Genomic DNA, 21,372 nt, shown 5'->3' on the forward strand with positions numbered 1-21,372 from the left:
ATGGAGTCTCACTCTGTTGCCCAGGCTGGAGTGCAATGGCACGACCTTGGCTTACTACAACCTCTGCCTCCCAGATTCTCCCTGCTCAGCCTCCCAAGTAGCTGGGATTACAGGCGCCCACCACCATGCCTGGCTAATTTTTGTAATTTTTAGGAGAGACGGGGTTTCACCATGTTGGACAGGCTGGTCTTGTACTCCTGACCTTAGGTGATCCGTTCACCTCAGCCTACAAAAGTACTGGGATTACAGGTGTGAGCCATTGCACCCAGCCCAGCCAAGACTTTTTGTTCCATGGATATCAAACCAACTTTCTCACTGACTGGTCATTTGAGTTGTTTATTGTTTGGTTTGTTGGTTGGTTGGTTTTGTCTTTTTCACATCATTCAAACCATTAATTATCTCTGAGATGCCTGCTAATTCGTTCTGTTTCATGTTTCACTGTAGCAGAGTCTCAAAGACACAAAGAAAAATAACAGTGTTCTGGAAGGCAAGTGATTTGCCCAAGGAGCATATAGGTCAATGCCACAATGCGCAGCCACACTGACAGGGCACTGCAAGACTCCAGGGCTGTGCTGTCCAAATGGTAGCCAGTAGGCACAGGCAGCTATTTATATTTAAACTTTAATTAGTTAAAAATAAATGAAATTTTAAAATTCTGTTCCTCAGTCACACTAGCTACATTTCAAGTACTTAATTCCCATGTGTGGCCAGTGGCTATTGTAATGAACAGCACAAACAGAATAGGTCTGTCTTTTCAAAAAGGGCTAGTGGACAGCATGGGTCCACAGAGTGCCACTGACCCAAACTGGATGGTGCTCCCTGGAGCTGTGCAATCCAGCAATCCTGACACAGCGAACCAGATCACTCATGCCCAGGTCTCCTGGAGCTCATGACAACTCTATCTGTGCTGAGTTTTTTGGTCAACAATTCTAAGGGCATTTGCTTTTTTCACTCTTTCAACTTAATAAACGCATACCTGCTATTCGTCTACTTTAACCAGGTCCTGCCAACGCAATCCATCCTGGATATTTTTTCGCAAAGCAATGGGTTTCTTTGATGTTCTAGTTCCTATGCTTTGTAGCCTTTATGATCTGGTCCTGAAGCACCTCTTGGTTCTCATCTCCCAATTCTTGCCTCACACTCTTGGCTGCAGTCATTTGTGGTTCACCACACGTTTATTGTGGTGCTCTATGGCTCTGGACTTTGGGAGGTTTGTTTTTTTAATTGATGAGGTATTGCTCTGTCGCCCAGGCTAGAGAGCAGTGGCATGAACACAGCTCACTGCGCCTCGAACCCTTGGGCTCAAGTGATCCTCCCATCTCAGCCTTCCCAGTAGCTGGGATTATGGGCGTGCACCACCGTAGCCAGCCAACTTTGGGACCTTTGGATATCTGGTCCCTGCAGCCAGAATGCTACTGTCCCACCTGTCACCTGCACTTTTAAAGCTGAGTTCCCACCCTGCCCTCTGAAAGATGCTTTCCCTGACGACACTGACACAGATGCTTCTCCTCCACTCTCGGGCCCCACAGTTCCCCTGGCTTACGTTTATCCTCACCCCTCTGCTACCATCCTCTGGCTTCTCTTCCAGGCTATGGGCTCCCTAAGAGCCGAACACCGTGTCCAATTCAGATCATTAAAGTGGCCCCGGAGCCAGACCCACCCGGGTGTGAACTTCTGTTCCTCCACTTGCTGGCTGTGTACTCATAGACAAAGTGCTTTAACTTTTCTGTACCTCATTTTCCTCATTTGTAAAATGGGGATAATATTATGTGGGCGTTTTGGCCAGGTGCAGTGGCTGACGCCTGTAATCCCAGCACTTTAGGAGGCCGAGGAGAGAGGATCGCTTAAGGCCAGGAGTTTGAGACCAGCCTGGGCAACATAGTGAGACCCTGTCTCTACAAAATACTTTAAAATTGCCAGGCATGGTGAGGTGCACTTTTAGTCCCAGATACTCAGGAGGCTGATGTGAGAGGATTGCTTGTGGCCCAGGAATTTAAGGTTGCAGTGAACTGCGCTCACATCACTGCACTCTAGCCTGGATGACAGAGTGAGACCCTGTCTCTAAAAAGAAAAAGAAAATCGGATGTTTTGTGACTATATTAATAAGGGTTCTCCAGAGAAACAGAACCATAGGTTAAATGTAAAAAAGGGGGCCGGGCGAGGTGGCTCATGCCTGTAATCCCAGGACTTTGGAAGCCCGAGGTGGGCAGATCACTTGAGGTCAGGAGTTCGAGACCAGCCTGGCCAACATGGTGAAACCCCATCTCTACTAAAAATACAAAAATTCACCGGGTATGGTGGTGGGCACCAGCTACTCCAGAGGCAGAGGCAGGACAATCGCTTGAATCCGGGAGATGGACGTTGCAGTGAGCCGAGATCGCGCCACTGCACTCCAGCCTGGGCGGCAGAGCGAGACTCCATCTCAAAAAAAAAAAAAAAGTAAAAAAGGAGATGCACTAGAAGAAATTGGCTCGTGTAATTCAGAGGCTGATAAGTCCCACTCCCGGCCATCCGCAGGCTGGAGGCTCAGGAAAGCCTGTGCTGTAATTCAGTCCAAACTGGACGACCTGAGAACCAGAGGAGCAGAGGGAATGCCAGTCGGAGGCAGGAGAAGATCGGAATGAGAAGGGGCAAATTCCTCCTCCCTCCACCTTTGGTTCTATTTGAGCTCTCAACAGATCGGATGCTGCCCACTCACACTGGGGAAGGCGGATCTTCTTCACTCAGGCTACTGATTCAAATGCTAATCTCTTCCGGAAACACTCGCAGTCAGAAATAATGTTCTACCACATATCTGGACACTCCTGATCCAGTCAAGTCGACATGTAAAACTATCACAGAGGCCGAACCGAGATGACACAGCTAGAAACTTAGAACAGAGCCCGGCACCCTTTAAAGGGCTGCTAAGTGTTAGCTGTTGATCATATTGATCTTTTTTTTTTTTTGAGACAGAGTCTTGCTCTGTCACCCTGGCTGGAGTGCAATGGCATGGTCTTGGCTCACTACAACCTCTGCCTCCCAGGTTCAAGCAATCCTCCTGCCTCAGCCTCCCAAGCTGGGACTACAGGCACATACCACCTTGCCTGGATAATTTTTGTATTTTTAGTAGAGACGGGGTTTTGCCATGTTGGCCAGGCTGGTCTCAAACTCCTGACCTCAGGTAATCCGCCTGCCTCGGCCTCCCAATGTGCTGGGATTACAGGCGTGAGCCACCGCGCCCAGCCTCTGTTGATCTTCATATTGCGAGATCTGGCATACAAGAGGTGCTCAGTTATTGCTGCCTGGATTAGTAAAATGATAGGAAACTCGAACTAGTTTTTAAAAAGACCTCATGACTTGTCATGGTGCCGCAGAAGCCCCAGGCACTTTTAAGTGGTCCCTGTTAAAGAAACTGGGAACAAAACTGCTTATTATCACCAAGGAGGAAGTATAGGTCTGTGTCTGGGATGGTTTTCCCTTCAGACAATCGTAGCCAGGGAACGACTCCAGATTCCCTTAAGAGGCTGCCTCCTAGCTTTGAGCATGGTTAAAGACTTCCGCAAAGTACTTCCATCATCAGACCAGTTTTGAGGCAGCTTAAGGTCCTGTCAGAATAATAATCATAAAATGCCTAACCTGGATTGGGTACTTACTATGTGTCATTGATTCTCAAAGGGGGCAATCCCCCCACACATACGCCCTGTGGACGTTTATCACACTTTTGTGTATCACACTGGGGGGAAGGGGGCAGGCTGCTACTGTCATCTAGCAGCCAGAGGCCAAGATTGCTGCTAAACATCCCACACTGGCCAGGACAGCCCCCACAATAAGGCATTATGTCACCCAAAATGTCAATGTCAAGGCTGAGAAACTCCGTTGCATTCCAGGGCATTGAGCATTGTGTTATCTCATTTAATCTCCATAATGATGTTATGAGTGAGGCACTATTATTACCACCATTGCCCTGTTTTCCAAAAAAGGATGCTAAAGCTCAGGTATGCAAACTGCCCAAGGTCATACAGCAAGAAAGTACGAGACAGGCCAGGTGCAGTGGCTCATGACTGTAATCACAGCATCTTGGGAAGCTGAGGAGGGAAGAAAGCTTGAGGTCAGGAGTTTGAGAACAGCCTGAGCAACATGATGAAACCCTATTTTTACAAAAGATACAAAAATTAGCTGAGTGTGGTGGTATACACCAGTAGTTCCGCTACCCAGTAGGCTGAGGTGGAGGATCACTTGAGCCAGGGAGGTGGAGGCTGCAGTGAGCCATGATGACTCAGGACAACAGAGCGAGACCCTGTCTCCAAAAAAAAAAAAAAAGAAGAGTGGCAGAGACTTGATTCACACACAGGTGGCATGCTCTCAATGGCTACCATCTACTGGGACCAACACACCCTTTAAAGCCACGTGGTGTAGCAGTGAGAACCCTGGTTCTGTCATCAATAGACCTGGGGTTGGAACCCTCGCTTGGTTTCTCAGTGGCCATGGGTATTAGTCTGTTTTTATGCTTCTAATAAAGACATACTGAGACTGGGTAATTTATAAAGGAAAGGGGTTTTGATGGACTCACACTTCCACGTGGCTGGGGAGGCCTCACAATCATGGCAGAAGAGGAAGGAAGAACAAAGGGACCTCTTCCACGGCAGTAGGCAAGAGAGAGTGTGCGGGGAACTCCCATTTATAAAACCGTCAGTTTTATAAACCTCTCATGAGACTTATTCACTACCATGAGAACAGTATGGGGGAAACTGCCCTCATAAGTCAATTATCTCCACCTGGCCTCGCCCTTGACACGTGGGGATTATTACAATTCAAGGTGAGATTTGGGTAGGGACCCAGCCAAACCATAGCACCATGTGATCTTGGGCACAGTGTCCTGAAGCTCTCTAAGCTTCTGTCTCCCTATCTGTAAAATGGGGGGATGACATCCACCTTGTAGGGCTGTTACAGGTAAAATCTGACAATGAACACAATACCCACGACAGATTGTCTGACACTCACTAAATGGTAGCTGCTGCTGTTATTGTTGTCATCATCCACATCACTATTATTATTCCCATTGCCTTGGTGCTGGAGGCCCAGATTCCCTCCCACCTGATCCTAAGGAAACAAGAACTCAGTTTTGTAGCTGGTCCCAGGGAGCCAGCTGGCACTGAGAAACCAGTGAGATGCTGCCTTCCCAATGCCAGATTTCTCCCTTACAGAAGGGAGCCGATGCTTTGGGAAGCTGCAGCAGTTCCCAGGGGAGGACATGTGTTGCTCAGGGCCTCACTGCTAGGAGCCAGAGGCAAGAACATGACCTGGAGCAGGCGGCTGGGCCACACAGGCTGTTTCCTCTCTCCCTGGGGAGCCATTCCCCCTGGTTCCTCCATTGAGAAGCACCAGGGTCCTTCACTGCAGAAACCAGTCATCCACTGGACCCACCCCGGATTCATGCTGCCCTCAGAGACTCTGTTACCCAACACGGGAGGAAAGCCAAAGGAAGAACAGAATTCTTTAAAGAGAAAAATAATTCCTCTCTCCTAACTCTCTAGGACTGCCTATCTTTTGGAAGGTGCCAAGAGAATGCAATGCCAAAGTGGAGAGAACATGCTAGAAAAGTTTCCAAAACATGGGAGCTGCTGCTGATGAGGGCAGGGCTTTCATGAGGCCTCTCAGACCCCCAAGACCAGCATCAATCACTTCATGTCCCTACTAATAACAGTAATAACAATAAGACCCAGCACTTGTAGCCCACTGTGTGTCACACACTGTTATAATTGCATTCCATGCGTCCTCTCCAATCCCTGTCATCAGTGTGCCCATTCAGAGGCCTGCGCATCAAGACATAAAAGACGTTTCATAGGGGATACATAGGAATACGTAAGCACTGGCCACCACCATCATCCGTTATTACTACAACTATCACTATGACTGCCATCCTGCAAGAGAAGTGTTTATCTTCGTAGAACAGTAGGGCAAACACAGGCTCCAAGAGGGGGATTTTCCCAAAATCGCAAAAGAGGTGGGATAGTCCAGTGGCTAAACCAACAGGCTTCAGCGTCAGTGGCCACTGTTCAAATTTTGATGTGACTGTTTAGTAACCACATGCCAACTTGGGGAAGTTCCTTCCCCTTCTGAGCTTTCAGTTTTTTCTCCTGCAAAATGAAGAAGTAGATTCAAATACAGGTTAGGTCAGGCTCAGTGGCTGACACCTGTAATCCCAGCACTTTGGGAGGCTGAGGCAGGAGGATCGCTTGAGCCCAAAAGTTCGAGACCAGCCCGGGAAATACAGCGAGGTCTCGTCTCTACAAAAAATACAAAAATTAGCCAAGCGTGGTGGTGCCTGCCTGTAGTCCCAGCCACCTGGAAGGCTGAGGTGGGAGGATCACCTGAGCCTGGGAGGTCGAGGCTGCAGTGAGCCATGTTCACACCCCTGTGACAGAATGAGACCCTGACTAAGAATAATAATAATAATACAATTTTAAAAAACAGGTTAAAGTAATGATTCAACCTGATTTTTTTTTTTTTTAGTTAAAAACTCAGCTCTAAAGTTCAGGAAGTAGAGGTTAGATGTTCTGTGTTTTCTGAAGATAGAATCCTCCCTGCCCTTAAGAAAAGAGGAAAGAACTGGCCGGGCGCAGTGGCTCATGCCTGGAATCCCAGCACTTTGGGAGGCCGAGGTGAGTGGGTCACCTGAAGTCGGGAGTTTGAGACCAGCCTGACCAACATGGAGAAACCTCATCTCCACTAAAAACACCAAAAATTAGCCGGGCATGATGGCGCATGCCTGTAATCCCAGCTATTCAGGAGGCTGAGGTAGGAGGATCGCTTGAACCCGGAAGGCGGAGATTGTGGTGAGCTGAGATTGCACCATTGCACTCCAGCCTGGGCAACAAGAGCGAAAATCCATTTCAAGAAAAAAAAAAGAGAGAGAGAGAAAGAAAAGAGGAAAGAACTTTCTATTGCTAATAATATGTTAGTTAGCTCTGTTGTTAATGGTCATTGAGGATCCTCTTGATCTGCCATAAAGGCTACTACGAGAGACAAGACATTAGCAAGACTGGGGTGTAGAGGGAGAGAAAACTAGGGTGGAAATGAGAGGCTGGAGAGGAGACAGAGGAAATTCAACACCAGACGCCTTGAGCCGAGTGTAGATCTCAAATGAGACCAATGCCCAGGAAATGCCAGGTGAGAGGTCAAGAGAGCGCAGACAGGAACTCCTGGCATGCCCCGGGTCTCTGCTACACCAAAGGCTCTCCTGGTGAAAACCACTCCTTCTCAATTGAGGGAAGAGGCTCTACCCCATGGTCAAGGTCTGCATTCCCACCATTGTACGGATGCTCCAAGAGCACATAACCTCCCTCAACAACAACACGCCCCCCACCCCAGACAACCATAAGACCCAAGACAACCTCTGAACACCAAGTAGGGCAGTGAGGAAGATGCCCACCCGTATATAGGAGGGTAAAGGGGGTCCTACGCAGGCATCCTGAGCTAGGACAGTGAGAGAAGGAGATGCTACTATTCTATTAGCTATCACTGTTGTCATTATCTCTTTCTTATTTTATTTATTTTATTTTTTGAGACAAGGTCTCATTCTGTCACCCAGGCTGAAATGCAGTGGCACTATCATGGGTCACTGCAGCTTTGACCTCCCAGGCTCAAGTGATCCTCCCACCTCAGCCTCCCATGTAGCTGGGACCACAGATGTCCGCCACCGCACCTGGCTAATTTTGTTTCTTTTTTGTAGAGACAGGGTCTCACTATGTTGCCCAGGCTGGTCTCGAACTCTTCGGCAAGCGAGCCTCCTGCCTCAGCCTCCCAAAGTGCTGGGATTACAGGCATGAGCCAACATGCCCAGCCATCATTATCATTTTCATCATCATCTCAGGCTGGGCTGCAGACTGGTGAGGGATCCTCTGAACTCTGCTCTTAAGTCCCTCCAAAGCTGCTGGCCCTCCAGCAGTGACCACTTTCCCCTGCCCAGCCAGACACCTGGAAGGAAAGCCATTGTTGCTGTTTACCACCCCGCCAACCATGCGGCTGGTCGGCAAAGACTCCACTGACCGGCAGGAAACGAGGAGTGCAGGCGGTAGCCAGGTCCCTGCTTGCTCTGCCTCTGAGGCAAGGGGGTGGTGCTGGGGGAGGACAAGGCTTTTATACACAAAGCAGATGCACCATAAACTCATGCTCCCTGGGCACAGACACTCCGGGGGAAATGCTGCCGATTTTACCCACTCATTCCTCTGAAAATAACTGCACACACTATCTGCCAAGTTTCCGGAACACAACAAGCGCTGAGGAATAGGGAACTGATGGAGAGAAGGAGTTTAGGATAGTAGGAAGGAAACCACATTGCTCTGCCTGAGAACAGGTCTCTGAAAGGGAAAAAAGTATCTGCAATGGACTTTATCTTGTCCAGTGCTTTTAATAATAGCAATGCTAGTTGCTATCATTTTTAAAGCAGCTACTCTGTCTTGGCTCTGTGCTTCATATACATAAAATTCCATTCAATTCTTCTGGTACTATTAGTGTCTCCATTTTTATGGATGAGTAAAGTGAGGCTCAGATAGGTTCAGTAACTTCCCCCCAAGGTCACACAAGATAAAATAGCAGAATCATGATTCAAAACCAGGCCCCTCTGACATCTGAATTCTTCCACTATACTCAGCTCCCTGCCAAACAATTCGTTCACCTGTACCTCTCAATAATAGATGGATTGGGCCAGGTGCATTGGCTCACACCTGTAATCCCAGCAATTTGGGAGGCCGAAGTGGGCGGATCACCTGAGGTCAGGAGTTCGAGACCAACCTGGCCAACATGGTGAAACCCTGTCTCTACTAAAAATACAAAAATTAGCTGGGTGTGGTGGCACATGCCTGTAGTCCCAGCTACTCAGGAAGCTGAGGCAGGAGAATTGCTTGAACCCAGAAGGTGAAGGTTGCAGTGAGCCGAGATCACACCATTGCACTACAGCCTGAGCGACAAGAGCAAAACACCATCCCCAAAAAAAAAAAAAATGATAATAGACAGATGGATGGATGGAGATGGAAATGGAGAGAGAGAGAGAGAGAGAGAGAGAGAGAGAGGATGAGGTGAAAATATCTATGAAGAATATAAAACATATCTCTACCATTCACTTTTGTAGATGAGGCAGCTGAAGTTCCCAGATATTAAATAAAAATTGCTCTAAGTCACTCAGTTATTTGGAATCAGAATTATCAGCCTCTCTCCTTTTTTTTTTTTTTTTTTTTAAGACAGGACACCACAGCTGCCTAACACCTTAATTTTAACCCTTTTCAGACTCACTTTGGAGTTCCAGCCTCCAGAACTGTAGGCCAATGAACTTGTGCTGTTTTAAGCCACTAAGTTTGTGCTAATTTGTCACAGCAACAAAAGGAAAATAACGCAATGGGCTTCTTAGCCTAAGATAAAAGTGTACTTCACAAAATAGCAAATAAAAAGATATTTTGGGTCTGTGTTACGTTCATGCAAGAGGAGATGTAGGCCAGCCACAGTGGCTCATGCCCGTAATCTCAGCACTTTGGGAGGCCGAGGCGGGTGGATCACCTGAGGTCAGGAGTTTGAGATCAGCCTGGCCAATATGGTAAAACCCTGTCTCTACTAAAAATACGAAAAATTAGCTGGGCGTGGTGGTGGGTACTTATAGTCCCAGCTACTCGGGAGGCTGAGGTAGGAGAATCACTTGAACCCAGGAGGTGGAGGTTGCAGTGAGGCAAGATTGTGCCACTGCACTCCAGCCTGGGTGACAGAGCGAGACTCTGTCTCAAAAAACAAAAAGAGGAGATGTGAAAAAAGAAGCAATGCGAAAGGAGAGACAGAGAAACAGATATAAATATAAACAGGAACAACAGAAGACAACAGATAGCTCCTGTTATGAGCACTGAATTGTGTACGCTGCCCCACCTCCATTCAAAAGGTATGTGGGATGTGGTGGCTCATGACTATAATCCCAGAACTTAGGGAGGCCAAGGAAGGAGCATCACCGGAGGCCAGGAGTTCAAGAACAGCCTGGGCAACAGAGCAAGACCCTCCCACCTCAGCCTCCTGAGTAGCTGGAACTATAGACACGCATCACCATGCCTGGCTAATTATTTTTAATTTAATCTAATTTTTCTAAAAAAGATATATGGAAGTCCTAACCCCCAATACCTCTGAATGTGACCTTATTTGGAAACTACGGTCATTGCAAATATAATTAGTTAATATGAGGTCTTAGTGGCGTAAGTTGCATCCCTAATCTGATATGACTAGTGTTATTATAAGGGGCAGCCACTTGAAGGAGACACACAGGGAGAACGTCCTGAGGCTGAGACTGGAGTTCTGTAGCTGCAAGCCAAAGAACACCAAAGATTGCTGCAGAAACCACTGGAAGCTAGAAAGAGGCAAGGGAGGATTCAGAGGAGGCGTGGCCCTGCAAACACCTTGATCTTCTGGCCTCCAGAACTGTGAGACCATACATTTCTGTTGTTTTAAGCCTCCAAGCTCATCACACCTTGTTACCGTAGCCCTAGGAAACCAATACACCTGCTTTCACAAGGTCCCAGCTACTGCACTTTTGGGGATACTGCTGCTAATCATGTTGCATTTTTGCAGGTCTAGGCATATATTTCAGCCCCTTACCTCCAAAGCAAAGTTTACCATATTTTCCTGTTTCTGAAATTTCCTACCTCAGGTATATACATTTCATATAATCTGACTTCCTTTCTTTTTTTTATTTTATTTTAAGAAACATGGTCTCACCCTGTCACCCAGGCTGCAGTGCAGTGGTGTGATTATTCCCATGTCAGGCTCCCGAGTAGCTGGGACCACAGGTGCATACCACCATATCCAGCTAATTTTTAAATTTTTTGTAGAGACAGGTTCTCACTATATCGCCCAGTCTGGTTTCAAATTCCTGAGCTCAAGCAATCCTCCCGCCTCAGCCTCCCAAAGTGCTGGGATTACCGGCATGAGCCACCATGATAAGCCCCTTCCTTTTTCATAACCACCAAAGGCCATGTTTAAATTATTGGTGCATCTTATCATCAAGAGCATTTTTTTTTTCTTTGAGACAGAGTCTCCCTCTGTCACCCAGGCTGGAGTGCGTTGGCGTGATCTCAGCTTACTGCAACCTCCACCTCCCGGGTTCAAGCAATTCTTCTGCCTCAGCCACACAAGTAGCTGGGATCACAGGCATGCACAACCATGCCCAGCTAATTTTTGTATTTTCTAGTAGACACAGGGCCATGTTGGCCAGGTTGGTCTCAAACTCCTGGCCTCAAGCAATCCTCCCACTCCAGCCTCCCAAGTAGGTGGGATTATAGATGCATGCCACCATGCCTGGCTATTTTTTTAATTTTTCGTAGAGATGGGGGCCTCGATATGTTGCCCAGGCTGGTTCAAACTCCTGGCCTCAAGTGATTCTCCTGCCTCATCCTCCTAAAGTGTTGGGATTTCAGGCATGAGCCAATGTGCCCAATGTTTGATTTTTTTTTTAAGTGTGTGGCAGGGGAGAGGTAGAAAGATAAAATAGGGATGAATGGGTGGATGGAAGGATGGATAGATAGGTAGATGACAGATAGATATTTGATTGATTGATAGACAGAAACACAGGTAACTCCAATGCCATCAGTCACCAGATTACAACAAGGACAGAGAAACTTCCAGCTCAAGCCATCTCACACTTTACTTTGAGGACCAAGCACATCCCCAGTAGAGTTACACAGTTGTTTTTTGTTTGTTTGTTTGTTTGTTTGTTTGTTTTTGAGATAGAGTTTCACTCTGTCGCCCAGGCTGGAGTGCAGTGGCTCAATCTCGGCTCTCTACAACCTCTGCCTCCTGGGTTCAAGCAACTCTCCTGCCTCAGCCTCCCAAGTACCTGGGATTACAGGCACACGCCACCACACCCAGCTAATTTTTGTATTTTTAGTAGAGATGGGGTTTCACCATGTAGGCCAGGCTGGTCTCGAGCTCCTGACCTCAGGTGACCCTCCCACCTCAGACTCCCAAAGTGCTGGGATTACAGGCCTGAGCCACCGCACCCGGCTGAGTTACACAATCTTGCAGGAGAAAAATGTGATTACTTACCAGGCATAAGAGCTGCTGGGGAGTGGCTCTGTGGTTAAGTCACTCTGTGGTCTTATTTCCATTTGTCTCTGTTACATGTCTAAAGAAAGTAAGGTCGACCAGCCGCGGTGGCTCACGCCTGTAATCCCAGCACTTTGGGAGGCCAAGGCAGGTGGATCACCTGAGGTCAGGGGTTCGAGACCAGCTGGCCAACAGAGTGAAACCCCATCTTTACTAAAAATACAAAGATTAGCTGGGTGTGGTAGCACATGCCTGTAATCCCAGCTACTCGAGAGGCTGAGATGGGAGAATCGATCGAGCCCAGGAGGTGGAGGCTGTAGTGAGCCAAGATCACGCCATTGCACTCCAGCCTGGGTGACAGAGGGAGACTCCAACTCAGAAAAAGGAAGTAGGGTCAACGAGATGCCCAGAAAAGAGTGGGGATGGAGGCGCACTCCCTGAAGATTCCCAACGGGGAGGAGGGGGAGACGGGGATTATATACACCCCACCCTTCTGCATAGCACTTGTCCCAACTGTAATTCAGTAACAATTGGTATCATCATCCAAGGATTATCTCCCTCCACGGACCATAGATTCCATGCCAGCTGCCCCCTGCATGTCCTGCCCACTGCAGCATCTCCAACAATGAGCTGGGGTGCTCATTACTTGTTTGTTGAATGAATAAATGACTGTAGGTAATAACTGCACTGTCTGAACCAGGATCCCAACAAATGAGGCTGTGACACATGAGATGCCCAGAGGACAGCTGAAATCAAAGCTGCCTTCAAATATCTGGGCTACATCATCACCTTCTGTGGGGTCAGCTTTTCTTCTGTCGGCTTAGCTTCATCATCTCGTGTCTCAATGCTAAGGGGTCCGCTTTGTCTCTCTCGGTCCCAGCCATCTGCAACCCAGGAAGGAATGTGGAAAATGGGGCTTGAGAAAGCAAGTCAGGGCGCTCCGGGCCATGTGGAATCAGGGTCTGAAAGAACACCAGAGCCACTCAGACAAATGTGTAGACCTGTTTGGCATCTTTATTTTCCTTCTAAGTACCAATTACTCATCCTGGGCCCAAATGGTGGCAGGTTTCCTTCCCCAAGGGGATAGATTGCAGAAACCAGAAGAGAGAGGTGGGTAGGGAGAAGCTGAGAAAGGCAGGAGGGGAAGCCTGCACAGCACCTTCACTGCAAACTAGGCGAGGGGGAGCATTGGAGAGCTGCTACCTCCAGGGCAGCTGCAGCCTCCTGCAAGGTTATCTGTGGCGGGCACAGGCTCAAAAGCAACGGGCAATAAAAGTGAGTCATTGTCACCCAGCATGAGCCAACTCAGCCACTCGGGGCTCGGTGAAACATGTCCCCAGATGCAAAGTTACTCAAATTCTGGAATGAGTTTTGCCTGAATAAAGGACATTAAAATGTCCGTGCCCATAAAGACCGGCTGCTGTGCAGTGCCAGCATGGCTGATGGAGCCAGGGTGATCAGCTGACAAGCACCACCTGAAACGAGCTTCGGGCTGGAGACAGACAGTGCCATACCCTCTAGAGACAGCTGTCCTCAGGCTCCTAACCCAGCTCGGTGGCTGCCTGGCTGTGTGCCCTTGGGCAGGGACATCACCTCTCTGGATCTTCACTCCTCTAAATGATCTCTAAGGGCCCTCATACACGGAAATTCCATGTAAAAGCAACAAAGAGCCTGTGTGTTACTCTTCCCAGGGTTGGTGTTTGCATTTTAACAAAAAGTGTCTGCACTCTCCAGCAGCCTACTGATGAAGTGTACAGGTTCCTGAATCCAATTGTTCAGGTTCAAATCCTGGTCCCATCATTTATTAGCTCTGTGACTTCAGGCAGGTTGCTTAACCTCTCTGAGCCTCTGTTTCTTCACGCCAAGGATAACATAACCAACAGAAAGGCAGGGAGTCTTATTCCAAATCCACAGGTATCCACCTTTTGACTGGGTTCCCCAGTGATTCCAGGCATCTTTTGGCTAAGGTTTCTGGAACCTTCTGTTTGGAGCAGAAATTGGAGCATCATACTGGCTACTGCCACTTGCTGCACGGATAAGTTTGCAAAGGCCCCCAGCCATCATGCTTGCTCTCTCTCATTACACTACATTTTCTCCTTTGTAACATCTATTATGATCCAGAATTACCTAGTAAATTTATTTACTCATTTATTATCCATATCTCTCCCCTAGATTTAAGCTCCATGAAATCACAGACTCCATCCAGCTCCTGACTATCGATTCCCATAGCATAGCATCAGGCACACAGCAGGTGCTCAATACACCTGTGGCTGAACGAACAAATGAACGGATGAACGAATGAATTGCCCTTATCTAGATGCTTCTCACCTCAGCCTTCCCAAAGTTTCTCCGTATCCCTGCTTTGCAAAAAAGGAAACTGAACCCTCTGGGGTGGAAATGACCCAAAGTCGCAGGGCAGTGGCTGGTACACAGGTCTGACTAACTCAAAACCCCACGTGTCACCCCCTCCCAGGAAGGTGTAGACAGAAGCACCAAAAAGGGGTTAGGGGCAGGAGCTTTGGGTCTGTCCAGCCCAAGTTCCATTCTAGCACTCCTTGGGCAAGTCACTTAACCTGAGGCTCGGTGTCCTCATCCACAACATGACGATGATACCACTAACATGTTCTTCATCAGAGTGAGAGTCTCAGGACGATTAAGCCTACTTTGCACAGCGCTGGGCACAGAGCAGACCCTCAATAAATGGCAGCTGTTGTTCATTACTACTTCTACTGCAAGCTTTTCTTTTTTTTCTTTTTTTTTAATTTTTAGTAGAGACAAGGTCTCACAATGTTGCCCAGGCTGGCCTCGAACTCCAGAGCTCAAGCGATCCTCCCACGTGCGCCTCCCAAAGCACTGGGATCACAGGCGTGCACCACCATGCCAGGCCTACTATGTCCTTTCCAAAAACCACACGGGGCTGGCCTCTTTGCCCAGCTCACCATTTTCTCTCTCATTTCACTCCCTCCTTCTCTCTGCCACCTCCAAAGAGAAGCATCCCAGCACCCAAGCAAACCCCTTCCGCTCTGTTTCACTCCCCCCAGGCGGAGCCCACGCGTGGGGTCTTGTGCGCGTGGTCCCGCGGCAGCCCACAGCCCTCTGCTCTCCGTTTCAGGCTGTGCACCCCGGCTGTCCGCACTCCCCGGGCCTCAGTCCTCCCCAGCCGCCCCCTCCACCCACCTGCATGCCTGTGGCACGAGTGGGCACACGTGTTCCCGTCGCATGTGGAGCCCGCACCTGTGGGAGGAGAGCCAGCCCGGGCTGCCGCCGCGGCGGCTGAATCAGGACAGCAAATCTCGCCACCCCCTCACTCCTTAATCCGTTGCAATCTGGCTTCCTCCCTACGCTGCCCGAAGCTGCCCTAGCCGGGGTCGCGGATGATTCCCACGCACCAAGTCCAGCATCTTCTCTACGGTCTGGTCCGGGTGTGTCGCTTGGGAACGTCTGATTTTGATGACCACCACCCCACCAGCACTCCCTCCGCTAACTCCCTCCTCCTCGGACCCTGCCTGCTCCCCTCGGTGCCTTCCCTGCTCCATTGTGTGCCCTTCCTGTTCAGATTCTCTCACTCCCACACCCTTCCGCCCAGTGAGCATTTATGGAGCTCTTGCCCTGTGCAGAACGTTGCTGGCCTTGAAGGGGAGCAGGCGGACCCTGAAGGAAGCGGTGAGCTCCTACAGTGGGGGCTCAGACTGCAGCTTCGGTGGCCTGCAATCCGTTCCCAGCTCCTGGCCAGGTGCAGTGGCTCAGCCTATAATCTCAGCACTTTAGGAAGTTGAGGCAGGATTGCTTGAGCCCAGGAGTTCGACACCAACCTTTAAATTTTTTGCCTTTAAATTTCATTAAATTAAATTTCATTTAAATACAAAAAATCCTGGGCTTAAGCAATCCAGGAGGCCAATTGGCCCTGCTAATTTCATTTAAATTTTTCGTTGAGATGGGTCTTACTGCGAGACCCTAACCCTGACCCTAACCTAACCCTAACCCTAACTATCGCTGCGAGACCCCATCTCTACAAAAAATTTAAATGAAATTAGCCGGGCATGGTGACAGCTGTGGTCCTAACTACTTGGGAGGCTGAGGCAGGAGGATCACTTGAGCCCAGAAGTTTGATACGAGCCTGGGAACATAGCGAGACCCCTGTGTCTATGAAAAAATGTAAATGAAATTAGCACGGCATGGTGGCCTCGCCTGTAGTCCTGGCTTCTCAGGAGGCTGAGGTGGAAGGATGGTTTGAGCCCAGGAATTCAAGGCTGCAGTGAGCTATGGTCCCACCACTGCACTTCAGCCTGGGTGACAGAGTGAGATCCTGTCTCTAAAAATGAATTTTTTTTTTTTTTAAAATCCTGGTTCTGCTGCCTTGTTAGCTGTGTGTCTTTGGGCAGATAGCTTACCCTCGCTGGGTCTCAGTTACCCCTTGGAAAATGAGGATCACCGTGGGATTTGCGTGAATGCCTGTGAAGTGTTTAGCACTGTGGTTTGCATGACTGCCTCACCCTACTCTATTTTCTGCACAGCAGCCAGAATGATCTTGAAACATAAATTAGACCTCGGCAGCTGCTCGCCTAAAACCTCTTCAAAGGTTTCTCGTTGCCCTTAGCATAAAATCCAGGCTCTGCACGATGTTTACAAATCCCTGGCGATGCTCTGATCTCATGTTGGGTTACGCTTCCCTTGGTTCAGAAATCCCAGCCACCCTGGCTTTCTTTAATATTAAATTTCATTTTAAATAATTAAAATATAAAGAGTAAATTATTTAATGTACTAAATTAAATAATTTCCTTTAAAATTTAATGTCTAATACCTAAATTAAATAATTTCCTTTAAAATTTAATGTCTAATACCTAAATTAAATAATTTCCTTTAAAATTTAATGTCTAATACCTAAATTAAATAATTTCATTTAAAATTTAATATCAAATACATCAAGCTTGTTTCCACATCAGGACTAGTGCGGTGCCACCCCCTCCACTTGGAATGCAGAGCGCTGCCTTCTGTCCATCAACCACGTGCCTCAGGTTTTCTCTCCTTCCCATCCTTCAGGTCTCAGCTTCAATGCCACCTCCTCAGGCCTTCCCTTACCACAAGGGAGGAGATACTGTCAATGTCCCACTCAGATCCTTGTCACCAGGCCAGTGGACCCACCCCCAACTGCTGTAGGTATCAGCTGCTTAGGGCTCATACCTGAAACCTTCTCTAAAGGATTATCTACCTGGCTTCTCTGACTTCCCTTTCACTGAGAGCAGCCCCTCAATAAATCACTGGCACAACAGTTGCCATCTCAGACTGCCTCTAGGGAACGGAACTTAAGATACATGTTTTTTCTTTATCTTGGTTTCTTTCAGAGCAATTATTATTATTATAATTATTGTTTTAAGACAGGGTCTTGCCAGGTGTGGTGGCTCACTCCTGTAATCCCAGCTCACTCCTGTAATCCCAGCACTTTGGGAGGTCAAAGTGGGAGGATCACTTGAAGTCAGGAGTTTGAGACCAGACTGGCCAACATGGTGAAATCCCATCTCTACTAAAAATACAAAAATTAGCCAGGCATGATGGCAGGTGCCTGTGATCCCAGCTACTTGGAAGGCTAGGGCAGGAGAATCTCTCAAACCCAGGAGGCAGAGGTTGCAGTGAGCCAAGATCGTGCCACTGCACTGCAGCCTAGGTGACAGACTGAGACTCTGTCTCAAAAAAGAAATAGGATCTCGCTTTGTCACCCAGGCTCCAGTGCAGTGGCACAATCATGGCTCACTGCAGCCTCGAACCCCTGGGCTCAAGGGATTTTCCCACCTCAGGAGACTCATGACTACAGGTGCATGACACCACACCTGGCTAACATTTTATTTATTTATTTTTGACACAGAGTCTCGCTTACCCAGGCTGGAGTGCAGTGGCACAATCTCGGCTCACTGCAACCTCTGCCTCCTGGATTCAAGCAATCCTCCCACCTTAGCCTGCAGACACAGACTACCATGCCTGGCTTTTTTTTTTTTTTTTTTTTTTTGAGACGGAGTCTCGCTCTGTCACCCAGGCTAGAGTACAGCGATGCAATCTCAGCTCACTGCAACCTCCGCCTCCCGGGTTCAAGCAATTCTCCTGCCTCAGCCTCCCAAGTAGCTGGGACTACAGGCGCACGCCGCCAAGCCCGGCTAATTTTTTATATTTTAGTAGAGGTGGGGTTTCACTGTGTTGCCCAGCTTGGTCTTGAACTCCTGAGCTCAGGCAATCCGCCTGCCTCAGCCTCCCAAAGTGCTGGGATTACAGGCATGAGCCACCACGCCCGGCCAATATTTTTTATCGTTAGCGAGGTCTACATTGCCCAGGCTGGTCTCAAACTCCTGGCCTCAAGTAATCCTCCCACCTCGGCCTTCCAAAGTGCTGGGATTACAGGTGTGAGCCACTGCACCCAGCCATTATTAATTTTGGAAAATATTTGGTACATTTCTTTCCCCTCTCTCCCTCACTACAGGGGAAGTTCCATGAGGGCAAGAATCACACCTGTTTAATCCATCACTTCACCCACACACTTGGCATGGGGGCCTGCACATAGGAGATGCCGGAAGAACTATTTCTTGAACTCAGGAAATGACGCATCGTGTGTTTCCAGGGATTCCTCTCTAGTTTCCCCTCTTTTGACCTTCCTCTCAGTCCACTCTTAGATGATCCTCTTAGGATCTCAAACTCAGTGGGTCCCAGTGTTGATCCATCATCTACTCTCAGGAGAGGAGCTCTCCCCTGCCTTCTCTACCTCTGGCAGTAGCACCAGCCTTCTGGTGCCAAGGCTAGAACTCTGAGCGCCATGTCTGACTCATTCATCACAGCCATCCCCATAGCTAATCAGTGCCTGGACCTGTCCAAGACGTGTTGACATTGTCCCCTTCTCTCCTCTCCCCGAAGCTCCATGCTCACAGCCTTCAAGCCAGCCCAAGCCCCGGTTTCCTCATTCCCAAGTTGCTACAAGAACTCTTAGTAGGAACTCCCCACATCTAGCCGTCACCTCTCCTGCACCCATCTTGCACCAACCTGCTGGACTAATGCTGCCAACACTCACCAGGAATCACCTCCCTCCCTCTGGTAAAAACCCTAGGAAGCCCATAGAGCCATGTCCCGTTGCCTTGCCTAACCTGGCATTCAAAGCCTCCAATGATAAATCCTCGAGCCACCTCTTCCAACCTTGTCATTAATACTACGAATGGTCAGGGAACGCTTCTTTTAGGAGGTGACATTTCAGCCAGATCTGAACAAGGAAGAGCAACAATACAGAGTTGTTTTCAGATGTTAGGGTACTTCAGAACCCCCTGGGAATGTAAAAATATACGCAAATGCCTGTAGTGGTGGAGATCGTTTGCTTGCTTGTTTCTTTCTTTGTTTTTAGCAATCCCTCCAGGACATTTTGTAGTCAGGCTTAGGAGCTACAGGTGGAGGGACAGACACACAGATGGACGAACAAAGAGACATAAATTAGTGAGTTATAACCTAACCATAAATCCCAGGCCTGAAAGCACAAAAGACCCTGCCATTCACTTTTTCTGGGAGAATCAGAAAGATGTCCAGGAGGAGAGGGTCTTTAAGCATCGTCTGAAGGGGTGAGCAGGGTTTGCAAAGCAAAAGAAGAATGGTCCTCATTAACATAGTGGAGAGTTTAAAAAAAAAAGTGTACCCAGTGTAAAACCTGGAGAAAAAAAAAAAAAGAATGGAGAAAGTCACAGGCAGAGAGGGCAGCTCCTGTGAGAGGTCCCGGGCTGCGGCCAGTAGGTGACCACCAGCGGGAGGCAGTGACTATATCAGGATGCCGAGGGGCCCCAGGGAGATGCGGCTGAGGTTGGAGTTGGGGCAGGTGAAGGGGAAGGACTTTGTGGGGTATCTAAGGAAGATGGAGTTTCTCCTGAGGCCACCAGGAGGCGCCAGAGGCCAAGCGGGGCGGGGGGCGGGGACGGGCTCGGTAACTTTCCTCTGCTGAAAACAGCCCTGAGCACGGTTAGCAAGGATGTGGCCGTGGCAACAAAGGGCTTATAAGGAAATTAAAAGGTCTAATGAGGGCCATAAGGATGATTTATACCCTTTCTGTAGCATGCCTCTTGCTTGTACTAGAATTCATGTATGCCTTTTTCCTGTCTCCCTAATGAATTGCGGGGTACTCATAGAACTAAAACCCGTGTAATAATTAGCTGAAGCAGGGTTTCTCAACCTTGGAACTGTTGACATTTGGGGCTGGTAATTCTGTGTTGTGGGAGGTTGTTCTGTGCATGTTAGGGTGTTTAGCAGCGTCCCTGGTTTCTACTCACAAGATGCCAATGCACCTCCATCTCAACTAGTGACAAGCAAAAATGTCTCCTGACATTGCCAACTGTCCTGTGGGAGCAAAATCACCCTCAGTGGCAAACCACTGGGTTAAAGGGGTTCTGCAGGCTCTAGCAGGATCCAAATCTGGGCTCTGCCACTTCCCAAGTAGGTGATCTTGGGCAGACTACGTCACTCCTCTATGCCTCCATTTTCTCATGTATCAAGAAGGGATTTTTAAAAAGTATTGACATCAGCGTCAGTGTAAGAATGAAACACAGTGATCCAGCCCGGCACAGTGATGCACGCTTGTAATCCCAGCCCTTTGGGAGGCTGAGGCAGGAGGACTGCCGGGCCCGGTGGCTCACGCCTGTAATCCCAGCACTTTGAGAGGCCAAGGCGGGCGGATGACCTGAGGTCAGGAGTTTGAGACCAGCCTGGCCAACATGTTGAAACCCTGTCTCTACTAAACATTTAAAAATTAGCTGGGCATGGTGGCGGGTCACTGTAATCCTAGCTACTCAGGAGGCTGAGGCACAAGAATTGCTTGAACCCAGGAGATAGATGTTGCAGTGAGCCGAAATCGTGCTACTACAGTCCAGCCTGGGTGACAGAGCAAGATTCCATCTCAAAATATAAAAATAAATAATAAATACAATGACAAATGCGAAGGCCACAAGGTAAACACTCACTGAACACCAGGCCTCTGAGGACACAAGGGATAGTAAATGGTTATGGTAACCTCAGTGTTAGCAACTACAGCCTAACTCAAGAATTCCCCAAAGATGTGTTCCAAGGAATACTGAACTCAAAAAGTAGTTTTATTTAAAAAGGTTTTCAGGCCAGAAAATGCAGGACACCCAATTCCTTTTTGAGCAAATTAGGTATATTCAGTTAATTAAGACTCCAAGAAGGCCTGCAGTCATCATTACTAGATTTGAAGCTCTGGGAAATGAGGAGTGAAGTCTAACTCACTACGGTATCCCCCTTCCTAGCATAATGCTGAGGAACACTCAATAAGAACGTGATAAATTGTGGGCAGAG

The sequence above is a fragment of the Pan troglodytes genome, chromosome 18, assembly GCF_028858775.2.
Source record: "Pan troglodytes isolate AG18354 chromosome 18, NHGRI_mPanTro3-v2.0_pri, whole genome shotgun sequence".
Lineage (NCBI taxonomy): Eukaryota > Metazoa > Chordata > Mammalia > Primates > Hominidae > Pan > Pan troglodytes.